Consider the following 27,208-nt stretch of genomic DNA (forward strand, 5'->3'; position numbering starts at 1 on the left):
GTCTCATCCCCACTTATGGAGAAGATGAGACAGAAAAATATGGAGAGATAGAATGGTGATTCCTTGTCTATACGAGGACGGTCCCAGAAAAGAAACAAATTAAGTCATTGAGTGGGAGATCTAAATCTAGAGGGAGATCCAAATCTCCAGGAAAACTTGTAAAGGTGGTGTGCTAGAAATGTGGAAAGGAAGGGCACTACAAAAGGGACTGTAAATCTAAAGCTCTTGACAAAGGAAAGGAATCTGATGATGCTCCTTTTGTAGAGATGAAAACCACCTCAAATGAAGGTGGGGATGTGTACTTGGCTTCTTCAAGTACAGATGTAGATCATGAGGCATGGTGCGAGTATGAGAAATACAATGGTGGTGATGTCTTCTTAGGGGATGATAGGAAGGCTAGAATCGTTGGTCACAGAAAAGTAAAGTTGAAGTTACAAAGTGGAAGGGTTAGAACACTTCTGGGTGTTCTACATATTCTTGCATTGGCCATAAATCTAATTTATGTAAGCAAGCTAGATGATGCAGGTGTAAAAACAGTGTTTGAGAAGGATACCTGCAAGATGGTTCGGGGAGCACTGGTATTGATGCAGGGAATTCAGATTGGCACTCTATACAAGCTGCAAGGTAGCACTATTGTTGATGGGTGCAACAACTCTGTGGTTCCTAAAAGTGGAGCATAAAATGTAGTGGTCTTTGGAGAGAAGACCATGTTGTGGCATCAAAGGCTTGGACATATTGGAGAGTAGGGCCTTCGAATACTTCATGGTAAAGGTATGGTAGAATGTATGAGTAAAAGCTCTCTAGATTTTGATTTCTGTGAAAATTGTGTATATGGGAAGCAGAATTGGGTGAGTTTCCTCTCTAGTGGTAAGAGGGAAAAACAAATATTAGAGTTTGTGCATAGTGATGTGTTTGGACCTATGAAGGTTCCATCACTGGGTAAGTCTATGTACTATATATCATTTATAGATGACTTATCAAGGAATACATGGATATATTTCCTTAAGAATAAATTTGAATTCTTTGACAAGTTTAAAGAATTTAAGGCTCTAGTGGAAAACCAAACAGAGAAGAAGATAAAGGTGTTGAGGACAGATAATGGTGGAGAGTTTTGTAGTAAGGAATTTGAAGAGTTTTGTAAGAAGTGTGGTATAACACGACAGAACACTACTCCATATACACCTCAGCAAAATGGAGTTGCAGAAAGAACAAACAAGACGTTGATGGAAAGGGCAAGAAGCATGCTCAGTGGTGTCAGATTAGGACAGGAATTCTGGGCAGAGGCAGTGGAGACAACATGTTAGTTGGTCAATAGATCACCTTCATCAGCATTGGAGGTTAAGACTCCACAAGAGGTATGGACTGGTAAGAAAACCTCTCTTTCACATCTGAGGGTATTTGGATTTGATGCATATGTACATGTTCCAAAGGAGAAACGAACCAAGTTGGATAGTAAATCTCAAAAGTCCAACCAATGGAACGTGAGAAGATAGAGTTTGAGCTAAAGGAGGAAGAATCAAACTCTACAATAGAGGAGGAATCATAAGATGAAGAGCCACAAACTTTGGGTGTGAGAAGATCAGTTCGAGAAAGAAGGCAACTAGAAAGATATAGTCCATCTGCTTTCTGTTCAAATTTTTCTTTATCTATTACTAATGATGATCCCAGAACTGTGAAGGAAGCAATAGATTTAGAGGATGGAAAACTCTAGAAAGAGGCCATGGTTGATGAAATGGCATCTTTGCACAAAAATGAGGCTTGGGATATAGTGGAGTTGTCAACTAGAAGGAAACCCATTGGTAGCAAATGGGTGTTCAAGAAGAAGACAAATGCTGAAGGAAAGGTGGAGAAATACAAAGCTCGGTTGGTAGAAAAAGGTTATTCCCAGGTGGTGGGAATTGATTTTGGTGATATTTTTTCTCCTATTTCCAAGGTAGCTTCTATTAGATTAATTTTATCTATTGTTGTTGCTTTTGATTTTGAGGTAGAACAGATGGATGTGAAGACATCATTTCTTCATGGGGATCTGGAAGAGGAGATCTACATGAAGTAACCTGAAGGCTTTTCGGTGAAGGGTAAGAAAGAACCAATATGCAAGTTAAAGAAGTCTCTGTATTGTTTAAAACAGTCACCAAGGATGTGGTATCAGAAATTTGATACATTTATACGGGGACTTGGCTTCACCAGAAGCAAAGCAAATCACTGTGTGTATTTTAAATTAATTGATGATCGTGTTATTTATCTGGTCTTGTATGTGGATGATATGTTGCTAGTTGGAAATGAAAAAGAAATTATCCAGGATTTGAAGACCCTATTGTCCTCCAAATTTTACATGAAAGATCTTGGTGCTACAAACTACATTTTGGGCATGGAAATTAAAAGATATCAGGCAAAGAGGAAGCTCTGGTTAAACTAAAGGAAGTATGTCGAGACAATATTGCATAGATTTGATATGCAGGATAGTAAACCAGTACAGTTTCCTATTCCTATAGGTGTAAAGTTATCTGTTGAACAGTGTCCCAAGACACAAGAAGAGGAAGAGGATAAGTCTCGTGTTCCATATGCAAGTGCAATCAGTAGCCTGATGTATGTGATGGTCTATACTAGACCAGACATTGCAAATGCAGTGGGAGCATTAAGCAGGTTTTTGTCAAAACCAGGGAAGGAGCATTGGACCGCAGTGAAGCGGGTTTTCAGGCATTTGCATGGCACTAGTGATTATGGTTTGTGCTACCAAGGAAGACCAGGATTGGACAAATTTTTGGATATCCGTGGCTTTGTTGATGCGAACTGGGCTGGAGATATGGATCAGAGAAGATCTACAAGTGGGTATGTGTTTAACCTATTTGGAGGTGCAGTCAGTTGGATGAGTAAGAAACAATCTGTAGTGGCACTATCAACTACAAAGGCAAAATACATGCCAGCCACTCATGCAAGCAAGGAAGAAGTTTGATTGCAGAGATTGTGTTCAAGTATGGGATTAGTACAGGGAGCTATAAGGATAGACTGTGACAGCGAAAGTGCAATTTTCTTGGCAAGGAACCCTGTTTACCATTCAAAGACAAAGCACATTGATGTTCAGTATCACTTTTTGAGGGATATGATAGAAGACAAAAAAGTGTTGCTGGTAAAGGTGGACACTTTGAAGAATACTGCAGATGCATTGATAAAATTTGTGAGCTCTGAGAAGTTCTCTTGGTGTAGAGAAACAATGGGAATTGCAGGGTTGGATAAATGACTAAGCTCTCTTGTGGCCCCCTGTGGAAAGAAAACAACAGGTGGGAGAATGTTGGGTTGTGTTATTCTTTCCACGACTAGCCCACATGTTGAGTTGGGAGAATGTTGGGTTGTGTTATTTTTTGGACCCTATATTAGGTTGAGTGGACCTACCTATGGTTTTGTGCATGATTTTCTCACATGGTTTTGGACGCAATGGTTTTCGGTCCATGGTTTTCGGTCCATGGTATTGGATGCTTTGGCATGTATAAATATGTATTATAACATTGAAAGAAAAATAATGAAAAATCAAGCTGGTACTCCTGGTTTTGAGATTTAGGCGAAACTCTTTGTGTATAGGTGTTTTGTGTGTTATGCTCTCGCATTTTTTATTTTCTATGTTTTAGAATTCACATGCAAGTAATTTATGTACGGGGTTAAAACCTACACCTCTCTTTTCGACATAGGCTTCGGCTTAGGCAACCACGGCGATTTTGGCACTGTTGCGGGCACCTCCATACTTACGACCTCAGGGTCAGCTCCCTCAGAGACAATAGACCCTCCAGCACTTTCAGTTTCCACAAGTTTAGACATGAAGATGTTAATAAGTTGCTCGGTTTCCTTAGGTAACCTATCAAACACAGAACTAGCAACCAAGTCCTCGAAGAACACACTTTTCATGTACACCGGATAACGTGACATATAAACTCTCAGAATGAAAATTGTCTCTCATTGAGTGGCCATCTGTAATTTATAGGCAAGTTCAAATTCAAATTTGATCGTTCCCCCCCAAAATCCGCTCATAAATGCTATATTGGCGGTAGATTTTCAACTATCTCACTCTTAAATTCAGCCTTAAATTCCATCCCCCCAGTCCCCTTAGCCATTTTCTCACTGTCAAATCATGAGAAATGACAGTAACGATCACTTTCTGGCCATGTTTTGCAGTCTCTCATCATGTAGTGCAGCTCCCTTTGCGTGTTTGCTGACACTGTGACACCCATCTATTCTGCGCAGGCCCCGCATCATGCAGCTCTACAACCTGGGTAGTGTAGTTTATAGTCCCACGCCTCCTTGCAGCTACCTGGAGTGCTAAGACTATGCTATCATCGTACAGTCATCTAGACAGATCGTCGGTGTATGGCTTCAATTGGCTGCCATTTACCTTTCCGGGAAATGGATCGCCATTCAATTTCACCAGTTAAACTGCTCCACCATGGGTAATCTCCTTGATCACATATGGTCCCAGCCAATGCATCCAAAATTTTCCTGGAAATGTACCAAACTTGTTGTCATATAATAAAACTAAATTTCTTACCTTGAAGGTGTGCAGTTTGATGTGTCGATCATGCCACACCTTTTCGTGCTCCTTCTAAACTTGTTGATGGAATCCAGCCAAGAATCTATCTTCCTCCAGCTCTGTTAGCTACGTGAGCCTTTCTTCTAAGGCTCCATAGTTTTCCATTCCCATGAACATCGCTATCCGTAGACTAGGCAAAATGTACTCCATGGGCATCACAGCTTCTACGCCATAGACCAGTCGAAAAGGTGTCTGTCCAGTCAACTTTTTACAAGCCCATAACTCCACTGGTACGTGCACGTCCCAATCATTCCTCAGCGCATTGCAAAACTTTTTCAGCACATTCTCCAATATCTTCTTAAACGCTTCCACTATCCCATTAACCTGAGGGTGATATGGCATGCTCTTTTGATGATAAACTTGGAATTCCTCCATTAGCACGCTGATCGTTTCATTAAGGAAATGTGTACTGCGATCACTCATCAAAATATTCAGGCAACCAAACCTAGTCATTACATATTCAAATAGGAACTTCGATGTTGTTTCCCCTGTGTAAACCTTTACCAGCTACGCTTGTTCCCATCTAGTCAAATACTCAATCACGGTGATGATATAAAGCACACCCGTCTTCTTTCCTGGATGTTGAATCGGTCCTACAAAATCAATTGCCCATTTTTCAAATGGCTGCAATGACACTTGCAGATTCAGAGGAATCCCATCCCTCCACGATGGCCCACCTATCCTCTGACATGCATCACATGCCCTACAATAAGTTGTGGAATCCTTGTGCAGTGTCGGCCACCACAACCCAGTGCATAAAATCTTTTACATTATTGCTTTTCCTGCATAATGGCCTCCCTCAGCCCCTCCATGAGCTTTGGCTAGGATGTTGCTTCGTTCAAACTCAAGCACATAACATCACAATATCTCATCCATTCCCATCTTATACAAGTGACTTGCAATAATATAAAAATTTGTTGCATGCACCACCAATTCCTTCTTCTGTTGACTAGTGTACCCTTCAGGATCTGTTCCTGTAGTCAGAAAGTGTATGATATCTGCAAAATGATTATCTACTATGCACACCACAAAGAGATGCACATCAGGAAATCCTTCCTCCAAATTATTGGGCTCCTCTCTTGTTTCAATGCGTGACAGATGATCTGATCCTGCATTCAATCGCCCTGGCTACACAATGACTTCGAAATCATATTCCTGAAACAATAGCAACCATATGCATATTTTCTCCTCCAACACAGGCTTGTTGACCAAGTACTTTAATGGAGAATGGTTTGTATACATCTTAAAGTATCTGCCTAGCAAGTAATATCTGAACTTCTGGAGCGCATACACCATAGCCAATCCTTCGTGCTCCATCGTTGAATAGTTATTTTCATCCTTAGACAACTTCCTACTTGCAAACACGATAGGGTGATCCAACTCTCCTTCACCAGCCTGTGCCAGTACTGCTCCTAGTGCAATACATAGTGCATTCACATGCACATGAAATTCCTTCTTCCAATCCAGGAAGACTAGGATCAACACGGTGACCATCTTTTCTTTTAACAGTTCCAGGTTTCGCTGACATTCTTCATTCCAACAGAATGTAGCGTCCTTCTTCAACAGTTTTTCCATCGGCTCAGTAATCTGGGCATAACTCTTGATGAACTTTCAGTAATAACCAATATGCCCTAGCATTGAGCGTATAACACTTCTTGGTGCCTCCAAATTGATTATAACTGTGATCTTAGCTAGATCCACCATTAATCCTTGTCTCCATACTAAATGACCCAGCAAGATTCCAAAAGGGATGCAAAATAGACACTTCTTCAAGTTTAGCACGATCTAATACCTATGGCATGTATCCAACATCAAGTGCAAACTAGCTACATGGCATTTTACCAGCCCAAACACCATCCAATCGTCAAATTATACCTCCAAGAACTGGTGAATGAAGTCCTTGAATGCTGCAATGACTACGCACGAAAAGATCGTCGGCGCATTCTTCAATCCAAAAGGCATTACAATACACTGAAAGCATCCCCATTCAGTCAAAAAGGTCGTCTTACTCCTATCTTCCAACATGATCTTGATCTGATGGTACCCAGAGAACCCATCAGTGAATGAATATGCTTCCTGTCCACCAACATTATCCAACACTTCATTGGTGAATGGAGTTGGAAAGGGGTCATGCACGCAAGCATCGTTTAGCTTCCTAAGATCTACACATATCTTTATTTCATCCTTCTGCTTCTTTTCCTGAACTACCATAGGAATGACCCAATCAGATTCCTCCATTGGTTCAATGATTCCTGCTACCAACATTTTGTCCAATTCTAAGCGGACCCTTTCTTTGTACTTAGGATTGAGGCGATATGGACTCTATTTCATAGGCTTCGCCTCTGGTTTTAATGTTATCCTCATCACTCCTAAATCACCTATTATCCCTTTCAATTCTGAAAACTTAGTAGGGAACAAATCATAGTACTCGCTGAGAAATCCAGCATCCTTTTCCACCGTAGCATCAATCCAGTACTCCTCTATCTTAACAAACTTCAGCTCCGCCTCTGTCCTAATGTTCACTTGTCTCATTTTCAGCAGCGCAAAGATATCTAGATTCTCTATCTACAGGCCCTCAACTTCATGGTGACCTTCTGTCTCGGGGAGATTAATGTTCCTCAGATCCTCCTCTTCTTCTTCAGCAGTCACATTGTAGAACTCCAATGCATGGCGTAGCTGGGTGGTCCAATCTGGTTGAATCAAATCCAAGGGATCCTGTGGGATTTGGAAGATCACTGTCTTGACCTCCTACAGTTCTTCATCAATGCACTCGAATCCATATTCAAAGCTAAATGTCATCAAGAATCCCTGTTTTAAAATATCTCATTCATCCATGCCATGACGGAGCTCTATTTCCAAGTACCAATTCATTGGTATCACGTCTAAAGTGTGACAGAACAAATTCACCCACTCTGGTTACGGTTCTGCTCCATAAGAATTCGTCCATTTTTCCAAGTGGTCACCCGGATCGCTCTGTCCAACATATTTCTTTGTCAATCACACCTTTGGGTGAACAAACTGCACCCTCATCAATCTTTTGTAGTCACACCATCCATCGAAATTGTCTTTATGTGCACCCCACCATCTTGCAAGAGTAGCACGCAACACCAAATACAAGGCTTGGAAGCGATGCGTCTCTGGCACTTCCCTTTCAAATGCATCCAAAAATTTATGAACGTCAGTTGAACCATCATAATAAGGCGGACTTCTTACCTCTGATGATACACAATGCGGCGATTTGGTCCTCATGTTACATCGTAGCGTAGACACTTCATGCAATCTATTCTGCCAATGTTCCAATTCCTCATCTAAATCTGATCTGCAAGAGCTCTTGTGGTCCCATGCAATACATTCATCAGTTGTCAGATTCACCCAATCTTGATCTCGCAACATTATCTTATAAATTTGGTCCAAATCATCATCACTTTCATAATCACGGACCAGTTCAGTATAGCGCGATTCTTCTACAAGGTCCAAAGGTACTACTACACAGAGTGATTTCCTTTCAAATGACATCATCCACTTCTTCAAATTGATCACCCCATTCATGCCGATGGCCCAGTCAATCCCAAGGAGTGCAGGGTAGGGATTGCTATCATCGACAATTTATATCACTTGGAAATCCACTAATGCACTCGTGCCTTCAATATCGGTTGTCACTCCCTACAATCTTCCCATGGGGATAATATATTCACCATCCTTAATTGAATAGGAGACCACTACAACACAGGTCTTCCCATTCTCTCCCATGTTTGTTTCAAAAAAACATTCGCATCTGACCCAAGATCCAGAATAACTTTGTCCATTTCATACTCTCATATTGCATGGTGAGCCTCATCTCACACCCTGTTCTTGCCTTACGCTTACCAATTATCCTAGCCATGCGCCTTCCCTCACGAGAATTACCAGGACATTTATTAATCAACTCCTATAATCCTTTTATGGCCTTGCTATTACGTAGCAACTTCATACAAGTCTCTAAAATGGTAGTAAGCATGGATGGGTCCATTTCTTCAAACTTCTTATCCTGACCTCCTAAGGTAGAAGCCTCAAGGAAGTGTTTCTTCACTTCCATGAAGGTTTCTTTTGCACGCTCTAGATCAAAGCGGACCACTTTTTCTGGATCTTTGTAGACCCATTCACCTTCTTTAGGCCACTTTCCCTTATCTTCACCAGTCGTCATTCCACTTCGCAGCACAATATTCACATTGGGATCCTGTTACACTAAAATTTGTCACCATGACTATTTGCAGTTAGTATGGCTCCATCAACTGTCATACTATCCTCCTTGGCAAGCCTCATACCTCTGCTCTCCATGTCAAACTCCAAGAAAGAGAGAAAGTCATTAAAAATCTATATATCTCTAGGTACGCAGTTTCTCTTAGCCTTACCTGCGTGTACGCACTCCAAGTTCACAATACCTGCGTACTTGTATGCTCTGTATGTAAAGCAATGGGTGAGTACTCCTGTAAAGGTCAAAAGGCGCAAGTTTCACTCCAAAAAAGTTACTTGTGGTCATTTCTAGAGTATTCTAGAAGCTTGTTTGACGTGTATGAAGCGCCTTCAAATGGTTCATGTATCCTTACCAAAGAGGAACTTATCCCATCAAGAAGGGAGCTATCCCATCCAAAGAGGGGCTTATCCCATTGATGGTGGACCTGAATAACTTCCTCTAGAGCACTATAAATACAGGCATTGGGCCAAAGGGAGGGAGGTTGAAAGCTGAACATTCCTAAGGGTAGATGCTACTGGAATTAGGACTCCCTTGTAAAGCTTGAGAGGAGAGATTCCCATCCTTTCCTAGCCTTATTTGAGAGTGGGTGAGCTGATCAAAGTAAAGGAAAACTCTTGTTGGACCCTAGGAGGGACTTGCACAACACCAAGGCTCAGGTTGTAATGGTTCCTTTTGTTACCTTTTAATGCAAATGAACTTATTTTTCTCAGCAGATTGTTATTCATGGTTTGTTTCATATACTCCTTGGTCTGTATGATGGATATGCATTGTTTTATGATTTTATCAGGTGCTATTTAATCTTTTGGCTTGTTAGTGAATGCAGGTTTCGAAGAGAAGGAGGAGCTCATCCGGATTGGCGAGGCTGGACTACTACAAAGCGTCGGAATAAAGGTATGTTAAAGATCCCCTGATTACTTGTATTTGCAATGCATGTTTAGAGAAAGGTAGGATTTATTTGTCTTGTTTGTCACTAGAAAGCTTTTGCTTCTAGGGAGGTCAGTTGTGTCCGCACTAACGACTCTTTCTGCATGAAAAAATGGCGACTCCGCTGGGGAATCCATTGATGTGAATGTTTTTTCCTTTGTATGAACTTTTGATCTGAGAAAAGTTATTTGTTTTCTGGTTTTTGGCTGTCTGACTGTGTATTTGGGTGGGCTAGCTTAGGGTTAAATTAGATTTTAGTTTTTCTTTGTTTTTCTAGAAGTACGCAGCCTCTGAGTTGAGCACAGTGCGTACCTGTACGCACTGTCGCTTTGTGCACAGAGCGTACCCGCACCTGTGCAAACAGGTCACCTGCGTACCCCTGTCAAAACTAAGAAAATTTCAATTTTCTTCTTTTTTGCCTTTTACATTTTGTTTTTAATTTGTTTTTCTGCCCAGATCCATTGGTTTTCTGCCATAAATCTTCACCTAAGCTTGTTTCGTCAGTGTCGAGGGTTTTAGTGAAATTCATAGGGATTTTGCCTTAGGGTTTGATTTTTAACTGGTCCTATAGTGACTTTGGCGTTAGAGGTTGTCAAACTTTGGATCTCCTTGGTTTTGTTCAGTCCTCTTAGGAGTCGGGCCTGTCATAGAATTAACCCTTGTGAGAGACCTACCTTTGTGTCTTCTCTTTGCGAATCTCGAAAAAGTTTGTTGTTTGAACTTTGAATTTTATTCTTGAGAAAAGAACAAAAAATTTTGGTTTTTGTTTTGACTGGTTTTTGGTTCTGCATTAACTAGTCCTTAGTTACATTTTGACTGAGTAAAACATCTAGGAATCATCTTTAGTAAGCTTTTGACTCGTTAGATTTACTTTAATATTTATTTCTCTTAGATTTGCTTTTGAGTGAAATTGAGTTGATTTGATTGCCATAGCTTTTTTAACTTTGATTTTTGTTAAAGTAAGTTTTACATGCTTGATTAATTAGGAAAAAATACAAAAATATCTTTTGAAGGAAAGTTTGCTTTGGTAGCATTTGAGTCTTTGAAAGAAAAAGGAATTTTCGTGAAGTGATTAGTGGTCATGTGTCATATGTTTTGAAAAGATAAAGAGTTTGTTTCTTTGTTTTTCATTGCCAAGAAAGCTGTTTTTATATCAATTTTGCATTCTCCAACTCTCTTAGCTAGGGAATTCATTGAAAAAAAAAAAAATTAGTATAAATCATCCTAAGTGCATCTTTTTAGTGGATTTCGGTCGAGTCTACACACCATCAGTTTCATCTCCACTACCTTTTGTCTTAAAGAAAGCCATAAAATTAACGCTTAAAGTAAAATCAACTTAGTAACTTTTATTTACTAGGGCTCTGAAACACCAATATAGATCAGGCTAGTGTCTTGGAGTAGGAGAGTAATTAACTCTCCAAGACAGCAAAACCAAACAAGTAGCTCATCTTGTGGTAGGATAAATCAAACTGTTTCATTTGTACTCTGGGAAGGCTCCTCTTAAAGGAGAAGCACGAGCTCGTGTCCGAACCAGTGAGGGGATCAATCCTCCCTCATTGGGAACGACGCCAGACACACACGTATTACAAACGGTAAACCTCGGATTAACCATTGTCGAGGAGCCAGGGGTCACTTGTCGGTAAACCTTGGATTATTGTCAAGGAGCCGGCAAGGGGATTGAGCTTGATGCTCTGCCCTTGCGTGCTGTCGGAGTGTAGACTGTTCCCCCAGGTGCATTTCTTGATGTTGGTAACCTTAGTGACCATTATCTTTAGAATTCTACCGAGGTGACGGTGGAGGGAAGATCCCACTATACCTGGAGCAGACGTCGGCTAGACTCACTTGGATTTTCCGGGGGGTTCACTTCACTCGAGACGGTTAAAGTGGAGTAACTTGTGCCAGTCTATTCATTAAGCAGGTTGTCGGGGTAACTGTTCTGCCCACCACTTCTGTACTGAATTCGGCGATGTTGGGTTTCATCTCCAACTAGTGTGTTCGGTCCGGAAGGCTACTGTTTGTGTATGGTTTGACGCCCTAGATTCTTTAGGCATGTGATTCAAATTTGTTTGGTTCTTTAGAGGCTTTAGGTGGTTTGCTTTAAGATTTTGCTTTGTTTGCGTGTGCAGTAGTTAAAAGTTTTTAACTGTGGCTGAATTACCGAGACAGTCCCGTAGACTTCGGGGCAAGTCTCCTAAGATTGTTACCGTGGCCGATTTGTTGAGGAAGTCCCGTAGATTGCGGGGCGAACCTCCTGAAGGGGTCCCGAGTCATTACGAAGGTTTGAATGTCCTTGTAACTCCTAGTGGCAGTAAAGTAGGTTCACCTGAAGAAGGAGAATCGTCATTGGTAGTCCATCCAGATTACCAAGGTATAGAAACAGGTTATAATCCTGAAGCTGTTGCAGTTTCCGAGCTTGCTGGTAGTTTTTCATCTACTAGTGATATAGGCGAAGAACCTGAAGTATCTGAACCTGTTACTCCAACTTCTAGTGCACCTGATTCACCTAGGGTAGAAAGTGTCATCACCGAAAATCTTCCTGCTGGTTTGATAGCTATTGAAGAACTTGCTCTAGAGGAAGAATTAGGTGTATCTATCCTTGAAGATCAACCTACTATTGATCTAAGGGAGCGTGAATCTATCTTTTACAGTCCTCCTAGAAGTACTATTTGGTACCTTTCGTTAACCAATTATTTAGACAACTCAGGGATAAGTTTTTCTCCACCTCGAACTCCTTTTCCACCTGGAGGTATTTATACTCCTGTAAATATGTCTGGTCAGTCGTCTGTGTTCACTCAATCTACTGAATCTTTCTTATACGGAGGTCCTTCAGTTCCCTCCGGGTATCAGTCACTTTCTGGTACCTTTGCGGGAGCATCTCCTCAACCCATTGAACATGGGTTATTAGCTGGAAACAATGGTAATAAACCGTTGGGTGTAGGAGACATTTACATGATGTCAGGTTCAGTTCCCGGTTCTCAACCTCAAGGTGGCCAATTACCGCCTGGGGGGCAGCCTCAATTAACGCCTGGAGGGCAACCTCAAGGTACACAAATTGTGTCTGGGGGGCAACCTCAAGGACAGTATGTACCCATAGTACAATACATTCCTCAAGGTCAACCCCAGCCTCAATATGTACCCCAAGGTCAACCTCAGTATCAGTATTTACCTCAAGGGTATCAACCTCAAGGTCAAGGTCAACCCCAGTATCAGTATTTACCTCAAGGTTATCAACCTCAAGGTCAATACTTGAGTCAAGGTTATCAACCACCTCAAGGTCAATCATATGTTCAAGGTACGGGAACTGTACCTTTCAGTTATCAATCCTATCCTCAATCCGGTTATGGATCTCAATATCCTCAACCTGTCATGGGTCAATACCCCAGAATGAACATAGTGTGGGATCCATCGCAAGTTCAACAGGTATTGCAGCCAAGTATACAGTTGTCATCTCAAGCTGGACAACCCTTAGTTGCTGGTCCATCCCAGCAACCGGTCCAGTCTAATGTTCAAACTTCTGTAACTTCGGTAGTTACTCAGCTGCCAATCGCACCTAGTACCCCATCTCAAACAACGGCTGCTGCAACTACCGCAACATCTGCTCCTTCCACCACACTTGCTTCTGGAGTATCGAAAGCTCTGGTTTCTACTGTCTCTGCAACTACTCCTCAGACATCTTTACCATTGTCTGGATCTACGATTCAAACTATGGTTCAGATGCCTGCTGTCCAACAGCCGGTTTACCAGTATCAACCGTATCCTGGGTACACTTATCAACAACCCCAGTACGGTCCGGTTAATCCTGGTTTTCCAGGAGGATATAATATCCCGAATGCGATTCCTATTCCAAGTTATCCTGGATATCCTCCTCCTGGGACTGGTCTTGTGACCCAGAGTTTTAGGGATCCTAATCGGCAATTACCGTTTATCGCAACTTTGGATTTACCAGACTTGTCGTGCCTAACGAATGATCCAATACAATATCTTCCGTTCTGGCCGCCAATGCCAAATAAGTTGCCCAGTGATATACCCAAGTTCGAAGGTAAGTCTGTTGGCATTATGATTCAAGTGTTGTCCTTGATGGCAACTCACTCAGAGGATGGTACAGGTGCTCAGAGGTTGGTACAGGTGATGGCAACTTAATCAGAAGACAGATCTCAGTACAGCATGCCAAGGAAGCTCATACACGCCGTTTCGTTAAGCCCAAGTCGCGTGTACACGCTAGTTAGATTCATAAAAAGCGCGTGTATGTGGAAAGGTTCCTTTGGTCCATGGTGGTTAGTCCTTGGAAGTTGTGCCTATGATTTCGGACCATTATGTCTCGACGGGCGTGTCGATCCCTAGTTTTGAAGTTGATGGTATTGTGTTACTATGGTTTTGGCTCTTGGTATTGAGCTAGGCCTAAGACTATATAAGGAGAAGAAGATCATTAGGCAAGATCATCTTTCGACAAGGCTTGAATATCTAAGAGAGAAAGAGATCTGATATGCAGGTTCTGGGTTGCTTGATCTAAGCCAAGGAGAGATCACATCGGTTGATGGAAGACTAGATCTAAGGATAGATCGGGATCTAATGGTTTGAAATGCACTATCATGATATGGTTGATTATGCGTATTTCTAGATCTGCATATTGTCGCAATGTTACGTTTTGGATCTAACTAATGTCTGGTACAGCTGCAAATTGAGAAAGTTTATTTTTAGATCTGTACGCAGGTTGGCTTCGGTAAAAGAGCGTGTATACGCGGGTTTTGCTCATTGAAGTAGCGTATATCTTTTGAAGCTTGATTTTGGGTTTACAGTGGGGTCTGACTGTTATTGCAGAGTTCTGTAGTCTGCTCTGTGTTCTGGTAACTGGTGGTTGACAGGGTTCAGTGGTTCAGTGATTCAAAGTTTGGTTGTTTTATGCTTCAATGATCTGTTGTGGAAATTGAATGATTTGTGGTCTTCAGATTGTAATGTTGTGCTTCAGGAATATCCAAGTCTGAAAAATGTATGAAAAGTGATATCTGAAAGAAGGAAGATTGTAGGTCAGCACCTACGTACTAGTATCTTGGCTAGTACAAGAGAAAAGGGGGTTGGAGCTCCCTTCCAAGGAAGTTTGGAGAACGAGAGAAGGTTGTAGCCTTCTGTAGGTTGTAGCCTGCGTACTGGTATAAGGCTGCACCAGTACAAAAGATTGTAAACTGAAGTTTCATATTAAAGAAAGATAGAGACAACTTGCAGCAGGTGGTTTTCACCCACATTGGGTTTCCACCTTATATCTTGGTGTTCATGTGTGTGGCTTTTTATCTGTTCTGTTATACTGCACATGTTTACTGTTAATGTGGTGAATAATGTCCTGATGCACTTAATTGAAGAATAAGCTAACTAAATTGTGAGTTTTCTTCTTATACGCTGTTTTACTTCGTCACAGTAGCGTGTACACGCCGGTTCACTTAACTGAAGTAGCGTATATGTTTCTGAGCATTTCAAAAGTTTGATTAATCTGATAATACTGATTCACCCCCCCTCTCAGTATTATTTCCAACAATTGGTATCAGAGCAGGTCCTTCAGAGAAGCTTGATCACTTGAAGGAAGATCATTCATCATGAGCAATTACGAGAAAGAAGCATCAATCAGGCCACCGGTTTTTGATGGAACAAATTTCAATTATTGGAAGGTAAGAGTTACTGCATATCTTCAATCTCTTGGTACAGAAGTTTGGGACATTGTAGAAACAGGCTATGCTTTTCCTTCAGCTACTCCTACAGATCCAGCTGAGAAAAAGGCATATGAAACAAATGCAAAAGCAGTCAGTACTCTATTAGGAAGCATATCTCAAACAGAATTCATGAAGGTCATGCACTTGAAATCAGCAAAAGAGATATGGGACAAAATGATCACTAGCTATGAAGGAGATGAACAGGTAAAGCAAGCTAAACTTCAAACTCTCAGGATTCAATATGAGACCCTCAAGATGTATAATGATGAAAGTGTGGCTAATTATTTTCTTCGGGTAGATGAGATTGTTAATTGTATGAAAAATTTGGGTGAAGAAATAAAAGAGACTATAGTAGTTCAAAAGATTCTAAGATCATTATCCCCCAAGTTTGAATCCAAAGTATCTGCAATAGAAGAAAAGGAAAATCTCAAAGTTCTCACTATGTCTCAGCTACATGGAATTCTAACTGCTTATGAAATGAGAAAGGGAGGTCCATCAGCAAGAAGGAATAGATTTTGAAGAGACCTTTGCTCCTGTGGCAAGACTAGAGGCCATCCGAATGTTCCTTGCTCTCTCAAGCTTTCAAAACTTCAAGGTATTTCAAATGGACGTGAAATCAGCCTTCCTGAATGGAGACTTAGAAGAAGAAGTATATATTGAGCAGCCAGATGGGTTCATTCTTGGAAATGATCCAAACCTTGTATGCAGATTGAAAAAGGCACTCTATGGGCTCAAACAAGCTCCAAGGGCTTGGTACTATCGGTTGGACAAATATCTTCACCAACAAGGTTTTTCAAAAGGATCAGCAGATAGCAATCTCTATATAAAAGTTGAAAATAACAAATTGCTAATTCTTGTTGTTTATGTAGATGATATTATTTTTGGCAGCAATGAAGAGACCATGAGTCAAAACTTTGCCTTGGTTATGCAAAAAGAATTCGAAATGTCACTTCTTGGAGAATTGACATATTTTCTTGGATTGCAAATCCAACAAAATGAAGGAGGCATCTTCTTGTCTCAAACCAAATACCTCAAGCAGATCTTGAAGAAGTATGGCATGGAAGAGTCAAAGCCAGTATGTACACCCATGGTTACAGGATGCAGCCTCAGTGCAAATGATGAATCAGCAGCAGTTCACCAACCCACTTATAGATCCATGATTGGGAGTTTGCTTTATTTGACAGGTACTCGACCAGATATTACACATGCAGTAGGAATGGTTGGAAGATTTCAAGCCAACCCAAAGGAAACTCATCTTCAGGCAGTCAAAAGAATCTTCAAATATCTTCAAGGGACCCAAAACTATGGCTTATGGTATCCTAGAAATACTAATCTCACTCTTCATGCTTACACAGATGCAGATTGGGCTGGAAGTGTGGATGATAGGAAAAGCACAAGTGGAGGTGCTTTCTTCATGGGTTCCAGATTAGTATCTTGGTTCAGCAAGAAACAAAGTTCGATTGCCTTATCTACAGCTGAAGCAGAATATGTGGCTGCAGCATCTTGTTGCACACAACTTCTTTGGATGATGCAGACCTTGCAGGACTTTCAAATCACTTGCACTCCACCTGTCTCTATCTTATGTGATAATACAAGTGCAATCAGCATTTCAAAGAATCCTGTCATGCACTCAAAGACCAAGCACATACCAATCAAGTACCATTTTCTTCGGGAACAAGTGCTTGAGCAGAAGGTCAAGTTGGAGTATGTTCCTTCTAAGGAGCAAGTTGCTGATATTCTCACAAAACCACTGCCCAGGGAAACTTTTGAATATCTCAGACAAAAGCTGGGAGTAGTTGATGCTTCATCCTGTTGTTGAAGTTTGTTTGTTCTACAGAAAAGTTGGTATACGCAGGTTACGGAAGGGATATGAGCGTATACACGCGGATTCATGCTGGGTAAGTCGCGTGTATGCTGGACGCTTGTTGCAGAAAGAACATCTGCGTACATACGCTGTTTTATACAGGATAAAACGCATATATGAAGTTCTGAACAGCAAGAGAAAACTCTGAAGTTCTGAACAGCAATAGGAATGTCAGAATTCTTCAGGCACAGTTTCAGGGAGGGCAACAGGCACAGGTTCAGGGGGAGCAGCTCAAAAGTCTCATAAAGCATTGTTGGCATTCAGATGTTTTGGTTGTTGGTTTCAGGAGAAGGAGCTCAGAAAGAAATTCTGGTTGCTGATCTAACAAGATGTTTATCAGATGCTGCTGGTGTCTTTCCTAAGTCTTGGTCTAGATCTATTGTCTCTATGTCATGTATCTCTCTTGTCATATCTCTTTTATGGTGTCAAGGTCATGTAACGGCCTATGTTGGTTTCCCCACTATGCCTGGGATGAATGCTGTAATATAATTGGTTGTTTCTGATATGTCCCCTCTTGGTAGGGAGTATGGATGTATGTATTGAGTCTTTTGGTGATAGGAAGGTCCCTTATGGTGTATAAGTCTTGGTTCTTGTTGAAGAACATCTTTTTCAGATCTGGCCTACTGTCAGGGGGAGCACGAGTCAGCACAGCCAAGCAGAGGTATCAGCATCTCCTCAGGGGGAGCACAGCCCTTTGCCCTCGATGTCAAAGGGGGAGAGTAACTTGGTGTGGTGGTTGCCATCAAGTCCAAAGGGGGAGATTGTTGGCATTATGATTCAAGTGTTGTCCTTGATGGCAACTCACTCAGAGGATGGTACAGGTGCTCAGAGGTTGGTACAGGTGATGGCAACTTAATCAGAAGACAGATCTCAGTACAGCATGCCAAGGAAGCTCATACACGCCGTTTCGTTAAGCCCAAGTCGCGTGTACACGCTAGTTAGATTCATAAAAAGCGCGTGTATGTGGAAAGGTTCCTTTGGTCCATGGTGGTTAGTCCTTGGAAGTTGTGCCTATGATTTCAGACCATTATGTCTCGACGGGCGTGTCGATCCCTAGTTTTGAAGTTGATGGTATTGTGTTACTATGGTTTTGGCTCTTGGTATTGAGCTAGGCCTAAGACTATATAAGGAGAAGAAGATCATTACGCAAGATCATCTTTCGACAAGGCTTGAATATCTAAGAGAGAAAGAGATCTGATATGCAGGTTCTGGGTTGCTTGATCTAAGCCAAGGAGAGATCACATCGGTTGATGGAAGACTAGATCTAAGGATAGATCGGGATCTAATGGTTTGAAATGCACTATCATGATATGGTTGATTATGCGTATTTCTAGATCTGCATATTGTCGCAATGTTACGTTTTGGATCTAACTAATGTCTGGTACAGCTGCAAATTGAGAAAGTTTATTTTTAGATCTGTACGCAGGTTGGCTTCGGTAAAAGAGCGTGTATACGCGGGTTTTGCTCATTGAAGTAGCGTATATCTTTTGAAGCTTGATTTTGGGTTTACAGTGGGGTCTGACTGTTATTGCAGAGTTCTGTAGTCTGCTCTGTGTTCTGGTAACTGGTGGTTGACAGGGTTCAGTGGTTCAGTGATTCAAAGTTTGGTTGTTTTATGCTTCAATGATCTGTTGTGGAAATTGAATGATTTGTGGTCTTCAGATTGTAATGTTGTGCTTCAGGAATATCCAAGTCTGAAAAATGTATGAAAAGTGATATCTGAAAGAAGGAAGATTGTAGGTCAGCACCTACGTACTAGTATCTTGGCTAGTACAAGAGCAAAGGGGGTTGGAGCTCCCTTCCAAGGAAGTTTGGAGAACGAGAGAAGGTTGAAGCCTTCTGTAGGTTGTAGCCTGCGTACTGGTATAAGGCTGCACCAGTACAAAAGATTGTAAACTGAAGTTTCATATTAAAGAAAGATAGAGACAACTTGCAGCAGGTGGTTTTCACCCACATTGGGTTTCCACCTTATATCTTGGTGTTCATGTGTGTGGCTTTTTATCTGTTCTGTTATATTGCACATGTTTACTGTTAATGTGGTGAATAATGTCCTGATGCACTTAATTGAAGAATAAGCTAACTAAATTGTGAGTTTTCTTCTTATACGCTGTTTTACTTCGTCACAGTAGCGTGTACACGCCGGTTCACTTAACTGAAGTAGCGTATATGTTTCTGAGCATTTGAAAAGTTTGATTAATCTGATAATACTGATTCACCCCCCCTCTCAGTATTATTTCCAACAAAGTCTGGAGAGGATCTGTCCAATCATGTGATGACTTACCACCTCTGGTGTGCTTCAAATTCCATCTCGGATGATTCGATCCGCTTATGTCTTTTCCAGCGTACGCTCATTGGTCTCACGGCCAAGTGGTACATTGAGTTACCACGGGCCTCTTTTTACAATTTTAGTCAGTTAGCTACCTCGTTCCTAACTCATTTTCAGTTGCCAGTCAGATATGATAATGGCACGGAGCTACTAACTTCACTAAGACAGTCAACGTCCACTTATATTTCCGATCATATACATGAATGGAGACGTCGACGACGATTAGTGAAAGTTTTTATTCCAGAACAAATCTTAGCTGAATGGTTTGTTAAAACATTATTACCGAAGATTACTGAAGATGTAGCTAAGGCCGGAGTAGTTACTGAGGAGCAAGTAATTGCTCAAGCGCAGTACCTTGACTTAGTTTACACTAAGTCAGGTACGTTACATGAAAAGATCCCAGATCTTCCAAAGTCAAATCAAATCGTTGCTGCTCCTTCGGGATCTCATGCTGCTGATGGCATGATTGGTACGGTAAATACTAAAAGTAAGAAGAAATATTCAAAGAATTCTTCGCCCATTATAACCTTACCAGATTCCCCGACAGGAGAGTCTTCTCCTGAAATTTCCGCCGATATTCACGCTGTAGAGCCATCTATGGCTAAATCAAAAAACGGTGGGAAGAAGAAGGGTAAGAAGAAGGGTAAAGTAGACAAGACTCCAAAGGAGAAAACAGAAAAGTCGGAAACCAATGACGAAAAGCGCAAACCTCGATATCCTTGTCTAATTTGTGAAGAGGATCATTTTACAAGAGATTGCCCCCATCGGGCCAAGGTTGTGAAAATTGTCAAAGGTTCCTCAACTCCTGCTGTTTTGAAAGATCCATTTCCAAAGCAGGAGAGTAAGATGATAGGTTCTTCCTCGAGTGCCATTGAAGAACCCATATTGATGATGTCTCATGTAAGGATTGCGACTCGATCGCAAGATTATGGTAGTAAAAGTCCTGTTGATGGATCGAAAGAAGCAGAATCTTCTCGTTCAAATCCATCAACCTCAGCTCCCAGTTCCGATCCACTACAGATCGAGAAACCTAACCCTGACTTAGTAATAAAACCGCCCGCCAAGGGTGTACTTCGAAGGTTTGCTTTCAATCCACATGCGAGAGCGGCCCAGAATTACAACATTGTTGAGGATTTAGTTGTTTCACCCTCAGCAATGTCGGCTTTAGAAGTGCTGCAACCATGCCCAGCACAGCGAAAATTAATTTTGTCAGCTATAGGAGCTGTTGATGTTCAGGACCCGAACCTGATAATCTTTGATCTAGAAAATAGTACATCGCGTCTCCCTCATCAGATGGCTTTCCAGATTCCAGTGATAGTCAAAAACAGGCCTATTCATCGGACTGTAATTGACGAGGGAGTTTCCACGTGTATTATGTCGATTTAGTGTTGGAGATCGCTCGGTTCTCCTTCGCTGAACCAATCCCTGAAAATTCTTAAGGCCTTTGATGGCTGTGGGTTCCATCCGTTTGGCATTTTACAGGATTTGCCTATAGGGGTTGAAGGAAAAACCGTTAGTCTGGATGTGGAGGTGGTTGATGCCCCTCTAGACTACAACCTTCTCTTGGGTCGAAGTTGGTCTTACGCTATGACAGCGGTCGTTTCATCAATCTTCAGAGTAATAAAGTTTCCACATAATGGCAAGATCGTGACCATAGACCAGCTGGCTTATTTTTCATCCGACCCAGCCTCTTCAGAGAGTATCCAGCATGTCGGTAAAACGACTATCCCTTATAAGGATGTTGGCGTAGGATTAGTTAAAGATTCTGGTTTACTGGGAACTTTTCCTTTTCCTCCAATCAACGCAGACCCTTCATTAGCATTCATTCATATGATTACGTCAGATACTATTATTTACGATGATCCTTGGATTGTCCCATCTGAATCTGAGATAGACTCATTCGGTGATGCAATGCCTTTGAGTCCATATGAAATTGCTTATGAAGCCGTGCAGTCTTTTTCCGACCCAAGTTCAACCCAAATCGACCAAATGAATGTGGTCCGTGAGGAATCCATTTTCGCGTCAACCTCGGAGTTAATAATGTTTCCCGAAGTTGTGTCATCTGACGAACAACTTTGTGAAATCCTGTGTGTAGACGATTTACCATGGGAAGATCTCCATCATAGATCTTCATTTTTACCTGAGGATGATCATTTTGAAAACGATTTCTCATCAATCTTTACAGCTGAATATGTCAAAGACGCTCGCAGTCCAATGAAACATCCTGATTTAGAGCTGAATTTGGGAAGCGTTTCTCGCACTATTCCCATTGACATTTCAGTGAAGCCTAGAATTGTTGAACACATTCATATAGGTGCCTCGTGTTCAGATGACGAAATTCAAACATACAAGGTCCTATTTCAGGAATTCCGCAACGTGTTTGCCTGGTCCTATGAGGAGATGCCAGGAATTGATCCCTCCATTGTTGTTCATGAGATCAAGACTTACCTGGACGCTAAACCCATTCGTCAACGTCTGCGTCAGATACACCCTCGGAAAGCGGCTGCAATTAAAGCAGAAGTTGAGAAGCTGTTGAAAGCAGGTTTCATTTATCCGATCCCGTTAACGGATTGGGTATCGAATATTGTTCCGGTTAATAAAAAGCAGGGAACAATAAGAATATGTATCGACTATAGGGATATCAATCGTGCTTGTCCCAAGGACAACTATCCAACGCCCTATATCAATCAAATAATTGATGATTGTGCCGGCAGTGAAATATTTTCCTTTATGGACGGTTTTTCCGGTTACAACCAAATCAATATTCTACCTACCGATCAACCAAAAACGGCTTTCATTTGTCCATGGGGGACATTTGCTTATTGCAAATTACCTTTTGGGCTTAAGAATGCCGGAGCCACTTTTCAAAGGGTGATGTCTTATGCATTTCATGACATCAAGCACATTGTGCAACCGTATCTCGATGATTTTCCCGCTCACTCCTTACGTCGAGCTGATCACCTTGTCCATTTACGAGCAATTTTTATGAGGTGTAGGCATTATCGTATATGGTTGAACCCACACAAATGTGTCTTCTGCATAGAAATGGGACGATTGCTGGGATTTGTAGTTTCAAAAGCTGGCATTCGCGTCGATCCCTCGAAGGTCGAAGCTATCATCAAATTGCCTCCTCCTTCGAGTCTGCGCCAACTCCAAAGTTTGCAAGGGAAAGCAAACTTTTTACGTCGATTCATTCCTAACTACGCCGAGATTACCAAGGGTCTTACCCGGTTGTTGAAACAAAATGCTCAATTTTCTTGGGATGAGATAGCTCAGAAATCTTTTGATGCGCTAAAGCACGCGTTGACCCATGCACCGTTGCTGCATCCTCCCAACTACAACCAGGATTACTTTTTGTACCTCGCTGCTGCTCATTCCACCATTGGAATGGTCTTAGTACAGGAAGATGAATTCAAAACGGAACATGCGATATATTATCTTAGTAGGACGTTAAATCCCACTGAGCTAAAATATTCGCATGTGGAGAAATTGGCCCTGGCAGCTGTTCAAGCTGTCAAACGTTTTCGTCATTACATTCTTCTCCGTAAAACTACAGTCATTTCGGATTGCAACCCTATGATCTATATTTTGACTAAACAATTGCTAGGGGGCAAATACTCTAAATGGATTGTTATCTTGCAAGAGTTCAACTTGGAGTTTGAAAAATCTAAGTCTAAGAAATCTTTAGTTTTTGCGGAATTAATGTGTGACTTCCCGCGTGCTGATACGGAAACTGTGGCAAAGGAACCCATTGCGGACGAATCTCTGTTTCTCATCAGCACTTTAGATCCGTGGTACAGGGATATAATCGTCTATCTCGGAACGCCAAAAAATTCGATTCCAGTCCCAACAGTACAAAATTATTGGAGATACTCTTTATCGTCGTGGGGCAGATTTGGTTTTTCGTCGTTGTTTAACTCATGAAGAGGCAGAAAAGGTTATGAATGAATGTCATTCTGGAGCGTGTGGCGGTCATATGTCTGGGTATGCCACAGCCCAGAAGGTGTTGCGTGCTGGCTACTTCTGGCCGTCCATGTTTAAAGATTGTATCATTGCGGTCTGAAAATGCCACAACTGTCAAGTGTTTGATCGCAAGATGCGCGCACCACCTACTCCTCTCCACCCTATAATTGTCTTTGGTCCTTTTGCTAAATGGGGTATCGATTTTATTACATGTAACCCTCACTCGGTCAGGGGGCATGCGTATATCATCCTTGCGATTGATTATTTTACTAAGTGGGCCGAGGCAATGCCTACATTCGAGGCAGACGGCAAGACAGCTGCGATTTTCGTATTCAATCATATTATTGTGAGGTTTGGTGTCCCACAAGCGATAATCACTGACCATGGGCGCCATTTTCGAAACATTATGATGACAGAATTTACAAGCCAGCTTGGTTTGCGTCATGATAGTTCTACTCCTTATTATCCCCAAGCAAACGGTTTGGTTGAGTCCATCAACAAAGTTCTAGTTATCATGATCCGACGAATCATTGGTATTCATCAGTCGAATTGGCACAACATGTTATTTTCAGCGCTTTGGGCGTACCGAACCTCAGTGAAAACATCAACAGGGTTCACTCCTTTCCAGCTAGTTTATGGTTTGGAAGCAGTGTTGCCCATTGAATGCGAAATCCCATCACTTCAAATGGCTGTCGAATTTCTTCCAGCTACTTCCGAAGAGGAGAAGCGTCTATTATACTTAGCTAAATTAGATGATACTCGACGTGACGCTGCATTCGCAATCGAGACTCACGCAAAAAGGATGAAAACTCAGTATGATCGCAACGTGACCCCTCGTAATTTTTCGGAAGGAGACCTAGTGCTATTATATGATCAAGCTAACGATAAGTTAGGTGCTGGTAAATTCGTTCCAATGTGGCATGGGCCCTACATTGTCAAGCGAAAGCTAGCAAAAGGGGCCTATGAGCTGGTAGATTTTGATGGGGACTCTTTGGGTAAGCCCAGAAATGGAATTTACCTAAAGAGGTATTATGCTTAAATGATTGGTATGGAGATTTAGTTAGGTTAGTTTTTCTTTCTAGCGGGTGTGTTTGTTAGTATAGATAGTGTGATTAGCTTAGAGAGTGTGTTTTTCGTCATTATTCTGGCTTATCTTGGTTTTACTCTTGATATTGCAGATGTCGACGCCTCTCCAAACATACATTGGATTTGCTGATGGTGCTTGTCGTAGTACACAGAATATCTCTTCCGCAGCTTGGGTTATCTATTCGCCCTCTGACGAGTTAGTTTCTATGCATGGGGTGAGCCTCGGTCAAACAACAAACAACATTGCAGAATACAGTGTAGTGATTGAGTTATTATCTGAATCTATTTCATTCGGGATTCGAAGTTTGATAGTGAGGTTAGATTCTGAACTCATTGTATTATAGCTTAATAGAGTATATTCCATTAGAAATCCAGTGTTATTAAGATTATTTTTGAGAGTGCGCCTCTTGGAACGTGAATTTGATTACATTGAATATCAGCATAATCCAAGGTCATTAAATACATTAGCAGATGCAATTGCTTCTCGAATGTTAGACAGACATTTGCGATAATCATAAATGTAAATTTAAAAACATTTCATCATACATGTTTAACAAGATAAGCCGGTAATAATGATATATATATAGATAGGAGTGTGTCAAAAATATACATCGTCTTCGATCATAGGTTGAAAAACACCTTATGATCGGCAAAAATGATAAGTACAAAAACCAAAAATGTCACATGTGTCTACAAAAGTGACTAGCCAATCACTGGTGGTGCTCTCTATACGAGACCACTACCCGCGCTACCCTACACAGGAACCTTCTAAAAGGTCCTGGGACTGCGACCACATAGCGCTGAAGTCGGATAGGAATATCGTCTATAGTCGTCTCTGGTATGTCCGTCGTGAGACGCTCTAGGTCCTGTTCCAACTCGGCTAAGGTCTCTGCGGCCGCATCCTGTGGGGCCGGTGCTGATGCAACTGGTACTCTTCTCTCGAATGGCCGGAGATTGGCCGGACGCTGTGGACCTACATCTGCATTTTGAAATTTTTCACTGTCAGTTTTGAGACGATATAAAAACAAAACAAAAAAGTAAATAATTTAAAAACTTGTGAAGAATGAAGTACCTTTGTCGTCCCATTGTTCTCCCTGTGGAAGAACCATGTCCGGATCACCGCGAAAATCTACTCCGGCATAAGGAAAATCCTGGATCGCAAAGACCTGGTCTTCCAACCAGTGAAAGTAACCCGCAAGAAATCGGACAACTCCCGCTCCCTCGTCAGGATGCCAGGCCATCATCGCAACCCATCGCATCAACTTTGGCTCCCGAGGAGGCCCAGCTGGAACAGTGAGATGCTGTGGGATCAGCATCGGAACCCTCTCTAGGGCAAAGCTCACAACTAGAGGCCCATACCCAAAGGTCTTTAATTGCCCGTTCTTTTCCCTAGTCAGTTGGCCCTTCATATTGGCCAACACAGCGTCACACCAATTGAAAATGGTGCCTCGGTAGCAATCTATCGCCATCCGCATTTGGGACCCGGTGGCAATATGCAAGGCGGCTACGCCGCAGAGTCTAGTAACTGTAAAGGCAATTACCATAAGTTCAGGCAGGGATATGTATTTGATTTCTATCCCTTTCTCCTGGTTTTGATTGTTGCACCACTATAGCCGGAGGCTAGCAAGGGATTGGCCACCTGGCCTAGTCCCGGAAAGAGTCAGTTGCTCGCCCCTATTAGGCAAACCAGTGACAAAATATATGTCTGAGGGCTCTATCTTGAGCTGGTGCCCTCCGATGTAGAAGCATTGATCCTGAACGTTCCACCTTTCAACCAGCCATTCTAAGAATCGCACTTGGGCCCTCATGCCAGGTATGGCCCAGTATTTGTAGAGACCGCATGCCTTCAAAGCATCAATGGAAGGTTGATGATCTATTGCGGCCAAATCAACATCTTCGTGTTCTCTTTCGTGCCAATCAAGCATGGTGGGCAATCTACACACCAGAAAACATTCATTAGAATTCATTAAATCAAAAATTGATGGTTTAGTTTTGAGATTTAGGGTTTTGAATTCACTTTGCGCAGAGTACGCACCCCGCGTTCAGAAAACAGAGCGTGGGGACGCAGCTATTCTGAAGGTAGGTTGCGTACTCCGGCCATTTTCCCATAAACGAAAATGTCGGGGTACGCAGGTTGCCCATGGGGCACCTGCGTACCCCGAAAGGCGGATCCTAAAACCCCAAAGCCCTCAAAAAATCAAGCTAGGGCTTAAAATGAAATTCTAAACGGATGAAAACAAAGAGGAGGATGTTGTGAAATACCTGAAAGAGACGGCACTCGATTCCGACGGTCGGATTCTCCGCAAAGTCCACGGGAAGTTTCTTGCCAAAAGCCCTTTTCTCTCCCTCAACAGTAAAATGGTAAAAATGACATGGTAAAAGGTCTTTTTATAGGTTTTTTGGATAAATGAATGCTAAATTTGTTTATTTTTCACCATGGAAGGATATTTCTCAATGCATTTTTGCTTATCTTAAACAGGTATGAGTAATGTGTCGTTTTTTTGCAGGACAAAAGGACTTTCAGGGAAAATTATCA

This window comes from Pinus tabuliformis, chromosome 1_2 (assembly GCF_031772625.1).
Source record: "Pinus tabuliformis cultivar Carrire ecotype Pingquan chromosome 1_2, CPIR1, whole genome shotgun sequence".
NCBI lineage: Eukaryota > Viridiplantae > Streptophyta > Pinopsida > Pinales > Pinaceae > Pinus > Pinus tabuliformis.